This window comes from Mauremys reevesii, linkage group 5 (genome assembly GCF_016161935.1).
Source record: "Mauremys reevesii isolate NIE-2019 linkage group 5, ASM1616193v1, whole genome shotgun sequence".
In the NCBI taxonomy this organism is placed as follows: Eukaryota; Metazoa; Chordata; order Testudines; family Geoemydidae; genus Mauremys; species Mauremys reevesii.
Window position 1 is genome coordinate 107,524,666 of NC_052627.1, and position 9,647 is coordinate 107,534,312.

The following is a 9,647-nucleotide window of genomic DNA, read 5'->3' on the forward strand; positions in this document are numbered from 1 at the left end:
GTCTGTGTGATCATTTACCTAAAGCATAAAATATATTATTTTTTTCCTGATTGGGTGACCTAATCTCTATAATCTCTGTAAAGAGGAGCAGTGCTTGAATAAATCATTAGGGAGGGAGACATAGCAAGAGATAAGCAAGCACTGGGAATATTAGGACATTTAACACCTTGTTCCTCTCCTCCACTGCACAAAAAGAATACTACATTTGTGAGTTTTACAGATTCCATATTTTAAAATGGCTGGATTCCTTCTTGACTGAGGGAGAGAGAAATGTGTAAATCAGCTGACTTTACATGCAATTTTCTCATGTTACATTTCCATCAGTTAATTGCATGTTTATATCAGAGGACCAGGTAAATACACACTAATGTGAATATCCAATGTAAATACACTAATCCACATATAAATAAGCTCATTCATGCAAGAATTCCCATGCATACACGAATGCAACATACTCCCTAAATGGTTGTGCAAAGAAGAATTGTTTGCACAAATGTTAGTGGTACAGTGAATAAAAAAGGTTACAAACATGGTCATATTGAATGTCTCATCAAGGAAAATAATAAAAAGGATTGTAGATACCATAAAAGTGAGTTCATGGCTTTCTTTCAGAAGAATATTTGTGAATACTTTTCCGTCATATTTGTGAATACTTTTCCGTCATATTTTCCTGGCTCTTTCCAACCCACATTTCTTCACCAATTAGAATTGCTTCTGATTGAATGTTCCTACCTCTCATTCTCCTGGGCTTCATTCATACTTATGTCCAAGAACAAAGAACTAACAGTCATCCTCATCTTGGTTTGTATTCTAGGAAAAGATAAAATGGCAGCCTGTTTCTACTGTCAGAACAGAACCTATGCTAAAAATAACACTTATTAAAATTATATGCTCCTTTACTTCTATAGTTTCTCAACCTGACAAGACAGGACTATGGCACTGCAGAGAATTCCAGCTTCTCTGCTGAGTGAAACACTTTCTGCCACAAAAGAATAATCCACGTAGCACAAGATTTGTTTACAGTTGAAGACTCTTGCACATGCATCTCTATCCCTAACATACCCTTCCATGTTTCCTGCCTGCTCCCTTGTTAGCAGGGAGGGTCTGGAAATTACAAAGTTTCTGCTCTTCGAGAAAAGACAAGGCACAGTCAGTATCTTCCTTCTTTACTCATCTTCATACCTTTTTGCACTTGGATCTGTCTTCCTTTTCTTACGCATTAAATGGCCTGCCTCTTCTCTTTCAAATTCCTTCTGACACAAAAATTATTCCACTATAAAACATTTTAACAATGCAATATATCTCCATCCTCTCAAGCTTTGTACCATCACTTGGTGTATTATGTATCTGAACTGTTTTCTTTATCTTTGAAGTAGACATTAATCTGTTTGTGATAAGAACTGTTATCTTCTTGTATGTCTGTATAGTACCTAGGACACTGATGGAATTCAATATTTATGTGTCACATTCAAACCTGTGAACCCAAATAAACTGTGATTTGTCCACTTTTATACCATACTTTTTATGGTCTGATTTGTACTGTCATGATAACTTTATGGATGGCTAGATGTACCTGATCCAATAATCTATTTTACAGAATTTCTGTCTTTGCAGTGTAAGGTTGCTGAAGTTCTAGATTTTTTAAACAACTTCAGCAATTGGATCTGATTAAATCATTTACACGGCTTCTGAGTATGGTTGGATTGGTATTGAAAGTGAATATGACAGTAGCAGATCAACAGAAGAACATTATTTCAGAATAATGTTTCTGAAACAGATTATCATGAATAATGCATATTTAATTCATCCTGCATATTCTGAAAAGTTATGCAAATCATATTAGTAAATTGTCTATATAGTAGTGAAGTGTTTTGACAAAGAAAGTAAACTCTCGATACTGTACATAGGTGACATTTATGCTAACCACAGACAAGTCATGTGCTCTTCATGTGCCAATATATATTTATACCTGTATCTGTAATTTTCACTCCATGAAACGAAGAAGCAGTTTTTTTACCCAGAAAAGCTTATGCCCAAGTAAATCGGTTAGTTTTTAAGGTGCTACCGGACTCCTCATTGTTTTTATGAATATAATTGTGGCATTCCCAGTTAGCTGGATCCAGAGTAGCATGAAGTGGCCATATCATAGGAAAGAACATGGACTCACTTTTCTATCAAGGACTAGAATAAGTGTCCTAAAAATTGTAAAAGAGAATTTTTTGTAATGACAGTTCAGGCTTGAGAGAAAGCAGGACGTGTCAGAAATCTCAAACGAAAACTTATGTCTGTGAGATGTTCATGCAAATTTGTGCACTCAAAAGCTTCAAATAAAGTAAGCAGAATCATTTTGCTTAAAATCCTGCCCCTACTCAAGTCAATGGGAGTTTTGCCTCTGAACTTTTGAGTAGTTATTTTAACTCAATATGTAATCCAGTGCAGTTTATAGTCTGGTTTGGGGTACATTGATAAGCAAAATGTTCTAAAAAAATGGAAGTAGCAGAACTAAAACCAGCACTTTTTTCCCCTAGAAAAGAACCTCAACAGTTTATTTCGCTACAACTATTCTAACTATACCTAAAAATTCCATTTCCTTCCAGAGAGGTGAAGTACTGTTTCTCCGGTCAGAACAGAACCTATGCTAAAAATAACACTTAATAAAATTATGTGTTCCTTTATTCCTATAGTCTATCAACCTGACAAGTCAGGGCTACGGCACTGCAGAGAATTCCAGCTTCTCTGCCAGATGAAACACCTTCTATCACAAGAGAATAATCCACGTGGCACAAGATATGTTTACAGTTGAGAGATGCATGTGCAAGTGTCTTATCCCTCACATACCCTTCCATATAAAATATATGGGTATCTGTCTCTTCATCTGTATTTGTAAAAAAGGAACCTGATCTCTGATTGAAGCCTCAGGATGCCGCAGCAATACAGTACATTAATACATCTCTAAAATGGTACTTTCAGGCAGAAACTATCAGAAGCCTGCATCCTAAGAAAGGGGAAAAATTCATAGGCAGGAGTTGTAGACCAAGCTGGATGAGTAAGCACCTCAGAGAGGTGATTAAGAAAAAGCAGGAAGCCTACAAGGAGTGGAAGATGGGCGGAATTAGCAAGGAAAGCTACCTTATTGAGGTCAGAACATGTAGGGATGAAGTGAGAAAGGCTAAAAGCCATGTAGGGTTGGACCTTGCAAAGGAAATTAAAACCAATAGTAAAAGGTTCTATAGCCATATAAATAAGAAGAAAACAAAGAAAGAAGAAGTGGGACCGCTAAACACTGAGGATGGAATGGAGGTTAAGGATAATCTAGGCATGGCCCAATATCTAAATAAATACTTTGCCTCAGTCTTTAATAAGGCTAATGAGGAGCTTAGGGATAATGGTAGGATGATAAATGGGAATGAGGATATGAAGGTAGATATTACCACATCCAAGGTAGAAGCTAAACTCGAACAGCTTAATGGGACAAAATCGGAGGGTCCAGATAATCTTCATCCAAGAATATTAAAGGAACTGGCACATGAAATTGCAAGCCCATTAGCAAGAATTTTTAATGAATCAGTAAACTCAGGGGTTGTACCGTACGACTGGAGAATTGCTAACATAGTTCCTATTTTTAAGAAAGGGAAAAAAAGTGATCCGAGTAACTATAGGCCTGTTAGTTTGACATCTGTAGTATGTAAGGTCTTGGAAAAAATTTTGAAGGAGAAAGTAGTTAAGGACATTGAGGTCAATGGTAATTGGGACAAAATACAACATGGTTTTACAAAAGGTAGATCGTGCCAAACCAACCTGATCTCCTTCTTTGAGAAGGTAACAGATTTTTTACACAAAGGAAATGCAGTGGATCTAATTTACCTCGATTTCAGTAAGGCATTTGATACGGTTCCACATGGGGAATTATTAGTTAAATTGGAAAAGATGGGGATCAATATGAAAATTGAAAGGTGGATAAGGAACTGGTTAAAGGGAGACTACAACGGGTCATACTGAAAGGTGAACTATCAGGTTGGAAGGAGGTTACTAGTTGAGTTCCTCAGGGATCAGTTTTGGGACCAATCTTATTTAGCCTTTTTATTACTGACCTTGGCACAAAAAGCAGGAATGTGCTAATAAAGTTTGCGGATGACACAAAGCTGGGAGGTATTACTAACACAGAGAAGGACCGGGATATCATTCAGGAAGATCTGGATGATCTTGTAAACTGGAGTAATAGTAATAGGATGAAATTTAATAGTGAAAAGTGCAAGGTCATGCATTTAGGGATTAATAACAAGAATTTTAGTTATAAATTGGGAACACATCAGTTGGAAGTAACAGAGGAGGAGAAGGACCTCAGAGTTTTGGTTGATCACAGGATGACTATGAGCCGCCAATGTGATATAGCCGTTAAAAAAGCTAATGCAATTTTAGGATGCATCAGGCAAGGTATTTCCAGCAAAGATAAGGAGGTGTTAGTACCATTATACAAGGCACTAGTGAGACCGCATCTGGAATACTGTGTGCAGTTCTGGTCTCCCATGTTAAGAAGGATGAATTAAAACTGGAACAGATTCAGAGACGGGCTACTAGGATGATCCGAGGAATGGAAAACCTGTCTTATGAAAGGAGACTCAAAGAGCTTGGCTTGTTTAGCCTAACCAAAAGAAGGTTAAGGGGGGATATGATTGCTCTTTATAAATATATCAGAGGGATTAATATTAGGGAGGGAGAGGAATTATTTAAGCTTAGTACCAATGTGGACACAAGAACAAATGGATATAAACTGGATACTAGGAAGTTTAGACTTGAAATTGGATGAAGGTTTCTAACCATTAGAGGAGTGAAGTTCTGGAACAGCCTTCCAAGGGGAGTAGTGGGGGCAAAAGACATATCTGGCTTTAAGACTAAGCTTGATAAGTTTATGGAGGGGATGGTATGATGGGATAGCCTAATTTTGGCAATTAATTTGGCAATTGATTATCAGCAGGTAAGTATGCCCAGTGGTCTGTGATGGGATGTTAGAATGGATGGGATCTGAGTTACTACAGAGAATTCTTTCCTGGATGCTGGCTGGTGAGTCTTGCCCACATGCTCAGGGTTTAACTGATCACCATAATTGGGGTTGGAAAGGAATTTTCCTTCAGGGCAGATTGGCAGAGGCCCTGGAGATTTTTTGCCTTCCTCTGCAGCATGGGGCATGGGTCACTTGCTGGAGGATTCTCTGCAGCTTGAGGTCTTCAAACCACAATTTGAGGACTTCAATAACTCAGACATAGGTTAGGGGTTTGTTACAGGAGAGGGTGGGTGAGATTCTGTGGCCTGCATTGTGCAGGAGGTCAAACTAGATGATCATAATGGTCCCTTCTGACCTTAAAGTCTATGAGTCTATGAGGCAGATGGAAGACAACCCAGGTGGAGGCCAAGGACTTGGTACATGGACCAGATATCAGCAGACCTTAGAGAGATTAATTAGCACAACAGCCAGGCATACAATCATAAGTTTTGAAGAAAGGTTATAGAAGTTGCCAAACCTGAATGCAGAAGTGGCAAGAAAGAAGAAGAAACAGAGGTACTTTCAGGTCATCTTTGAGACATGTTGTTGCTGGAGCATAAGGAAGCTTGCTAGTCATTAGCTGCGTATAGAGAATTTTCTAGCGATGTTAATCTGATCCCTATACCAAAGATCAAATTCACTTTTACATTGAAAGAAAGAATAAAAGAAAAAATTGATTTGCTTTTGTTGTAGAAGTAAAAAATATGGCCATAACAAATTGCAAGGCAGACAATCATAAATAACTCCTGTTGCAACTCATTTAATGCTGATGCATGTGGAAGAAAGAACCATAGATTGAAATTACCTTTATTCTTGCTTGCATAAAGAACTAGCTATTTTTAAGTGGTGCTGAAATAAGCATAACCAATTGCAGTGCCAAGTATTACAGCAGTGAATTTGGCCTAGACTGGTATTGCGTGTGATGCATAATCTAATAAATTTCCAAACAAACATCCTGGAAACAATTTACAGTAAGTAAGAAATGCTGAGCAAATACTGTTAATATTTTAAATTGCATTTTGGTCACCCACGACTACTTAATAAAATGTTCCTTAAATTTTTTTTATGCCTGGAGCAAACAGGAAAGTTTTTGCTGCCCTGCCAAGTGAGAGTTTAATGTTATGAATCATTAGGAAGCATGCACATTAGGTCTCAAAAATAATTGTTTGGTTTACAGTCACTTAAGGCTACAGCCTCAATCAGGCCTCAGCTGTGGTGCGTTAGAAAAGCATATAATGCAGTATAAACACAGTTTGTTGATATTTCAATGACAGAAGCATATGTTGTAGTATTAACTTCCAAAACAAATATGTGAAATTGTTGCCAGTTCCTGAAAGACAAATACCATCACATTTGTGAAACATAATTTAGGTTACTTTTAAAACAAACCTGATACGTAAACAAACATTTTTTTTTGTATTTTTAGCTCTACAAGCTCCTCTTTTTTAAAAGTAAATAGTTTAAAAATATGATAGCCATATTAACAGATTGTAAGGCCAGAAGGGTTCATTATGATAATCTAGTCTGATCTTCTGCATTATGCAGGTCATAGAACTTCACCCAGCAATTTCTGCATCAAGATTGCTGTGTAATATATTGGGTTTGCTACTATAAGATCTCGAGCAATGTCAATTTCTATTTATTATTCTTTAGCATTTACACTTCAAATTTATTAAAGGTCATCTGCAAAGGGAAAAATAATTGTGGCTCATGACCTTTTTGGCTTGCTAGTTTGCTGTTGTTTTTTGTTTGTTTGTTTGCTTTTAAAAACGGCTTCTTTTTTCCCGTAGAATTTCAGGTCTTACCTGCCATGGAAGCCTGTACCATGATGGGAGAGGCAGTGAAGTGATGACATTGTAAGAGCCACAAACATGGAAACTGAACCATTAAGAGTGGAAGAAAGTTTTAGTCACACTGTTTTGTTTAGTTTTGTTAATACTTATTTAAGTTCAATGACTACTGGGGGAAAAGGGGGGTTGTTAAATGGTTAGCACCACTACCTGAACACCCCTGAGAGAGGGTCCTTGAAAAAAGACTTGGGACGATCAGATGAGATATTCCTGATATTTTTAAAGTTAAAAAAAACACATTCAGGTCTTCTTTATTTATAAAAATTCTGTAGCAGCCACAGGAAGTTGTCAGTAGTAGGCATGTTGGCAGCAGGGAAGAGTCAACTTACATTTCACCGATTCTCAAATGCCATAAGGACCTTTGAAGACCAGACTACTAACTTGCGCTGGAACTGGGGGTGGGGAAGTTTGATAATCTGGTGGCCAGAGCTGGTTGCTTGGCAGCACTCACCCTCCTCATTTTCTGTGCGTCCAGTGGTTCTTGGCACAGAAAAGAATCTGGCCACATAATGATTTCTTTGAGGCAAGGACTACGTCTTCTGTGAATTGTCTCATACACCTTCGGTCCCTTTAATAAATAATAATACAAAGCCCTCAACATTACCATTTAAAACATTTCAAATTATATTTAAACAAGTTTTATGAAGTGGATGACTCGTTTTGTCACATGTATCAGATATTATTTATTAGCTGACAGGATCAGAAGATAATCAGGATTATTAGATCAAAGCCTGATTTACAGGAGAGGAGCAATTCTCAAATTGCTATGTCTAGGGCCTATTCCTGCTTTCAGTGTTCTCATTGGCTTGAGTGAGACCGGACTTGGGCAATCAGTTTTGCTGTTATGTTCTCTGATCATGACAAGAGCTCTCAGAATTCAAACAAAGGTTTTCAGTGTGGTTTCTAGTGCACTTGTCAGTGTGACTTCAGACAAAGCATGCATGTGATCTGCGTTACAATGAGATGAAGTTTTCTTCTTCATATCTATCATTAGAGCTTAATGAAATGTGAAATAACATGTGGGTCTCAACAGTAAGTTCCCAGCTGATTTCCTTTGTAGGGAATTTTTGAACTTGTCTATCCATTTACAATGTGGAGGCAGAAGGGTCATTAACATCCATGGAATTATGCTGCAGATAAAATATATGTTTTTTTAAATCTCAAATGGTTTAATTTTCATCCTAAATTAGTTTGAAAAGAAACTGTAATGGTTCCCCCAGTAAATTGCATCATCTGCTCTTGCTGTCTAAAAAAAAATTATGCCAAATGAATAGTGATGGACTGTGTTCTGCTGACTCTGCACTTCTATTAATTGCTCTGGTTAGGGCTGTTAAAGAGATGGCACTGGAAACAGAAGGTTAATTTTACCACTGGGTGGTTCAAACAAGTCCGTGGCTTTGCCAGTGTTCAGTGCTCTGTTTTGACTTATAACTTAACTACTAGTAGTGTTTAATTCAATATACAGTATATCGATTGCATTACTCATTCACTCAACATAAACATTATCTGCAGATAGGAAATAGTAAGCATGGCATATGTTCCATAAATCTGGGGGTGTGCCTTGAGGAGCAAAGTGGAAGTAACAGAAAGTACCAGCTTTGAATACCGCAGTAGTATTTATATTTAAAATACTACCTTGAAGAGATACTTTAATTAATAACTAGCCTGATTGTGCTATCCATTGTAACACCAGAAAATTCTTCCATAGTTTCCTCAGCATTTTTCTGTTCGGGAAACAGGGTTTACCTTTCCCTTTTTATTTGGTTTAACATATCCTGATTCCAGCATTAATCCTCTACCCTCCCCACAACTCTGGAAACACAGCCTTTGAATTGTCTGTTGTTTAGTTTCAGTAAATTAGTGTCACCTGTCCAGCACTCTAGAGAACATACTGTGATAGATCCCTTGGTGGCCAGGCAGCCTAGTGGCTAGATCATTGGTCAGAGGGGTTTCAGGGGGACCCGGACCCTTCCCAGGGCCCTGTGTAGTTCAACTCCTAAACAGAGTTTGATGGGTCTGCCTCTGTGCTGCAGGGGGAGGGAGAGAGGGTGCAGTTTCAAGACCCGCTTCCCTGGATTATTTCTTATTAGAGTCTCGTTAGTGTTGTGTGTAGCCCCTCTAGTTCAATTACCACACAGTTTGGGCTTAGCTGCAGGCTCCCATGGGCAGGGGAAGGCTTACTTGCTTCCAGTGGCTGTGTTGGCTGGCCAGTTGCTGGTGCCTTCTGGCAGGCAAACAAAGAGCTCCTGCTTCCTTGCCAGACAGCCCCCAATTGAGCCAGGCTCCCTCCTTTTCTCCCGCTCCAGACCTGGCATTGGCTGCAGGTATAGGGGGGTGGAGCTAGCTGAGCCCACAGGTTTTCTTTAACTCCTGCTGTGCCAGGCAGCAGTTTTTCTGCTCTTTCACACATACTAATTTAATAAAAACACATAAATTGAGTCCACATAAATAGATCAATTACAAAAATAAAAAAGGATTTCCAAAAGAGAAATTTCCTCCACTTACCCAAAATAAAATCACCATCCTCAACCCATCACATGCCCCAATCACTGTATTGAATATCCATTCAGAGAAAGCCTGGGAAGCTAGACAGTCTTGTAATATGCCCTGATGTTCAACAGATCATTCTTTTTTTGCATAAAGGAATTAAAGGAATTCCAGAGTGGAGGACCCTCGCTGAAAATGCCCTGCCACCAGCTTCCACCTTCTGATCCAACTCTGGAGGAAAGGGTGCAGGTACATATTCTGCTTGGAAT

The 9,647-nt window shown here is 38.4% G+C and overlaps 1 long non-coding RNA gene across 1 annotated transcript; it reads right to left on the bottom strand.

Moving 5' to 3' along the window:
- Nucleotides 1–512: 512 nt before the first annotated feature.
- On the bottom strand, nt 513–9,146 carry LOC120405819. The gene is made up of 3 exons (XR_005598906.1): nt 9,073–9,146; nt 7,343–7,459; nt 513–810 (listed from the first exon to the last, which is right to left on the bottom strand). It is a non-coding gene; the product is annotated as an uncharacterized LOC120405819 (long non-coding RNA).
- Between the last annotated feature and the right edge of the window lie 501 nt (nt 9,147–9,647).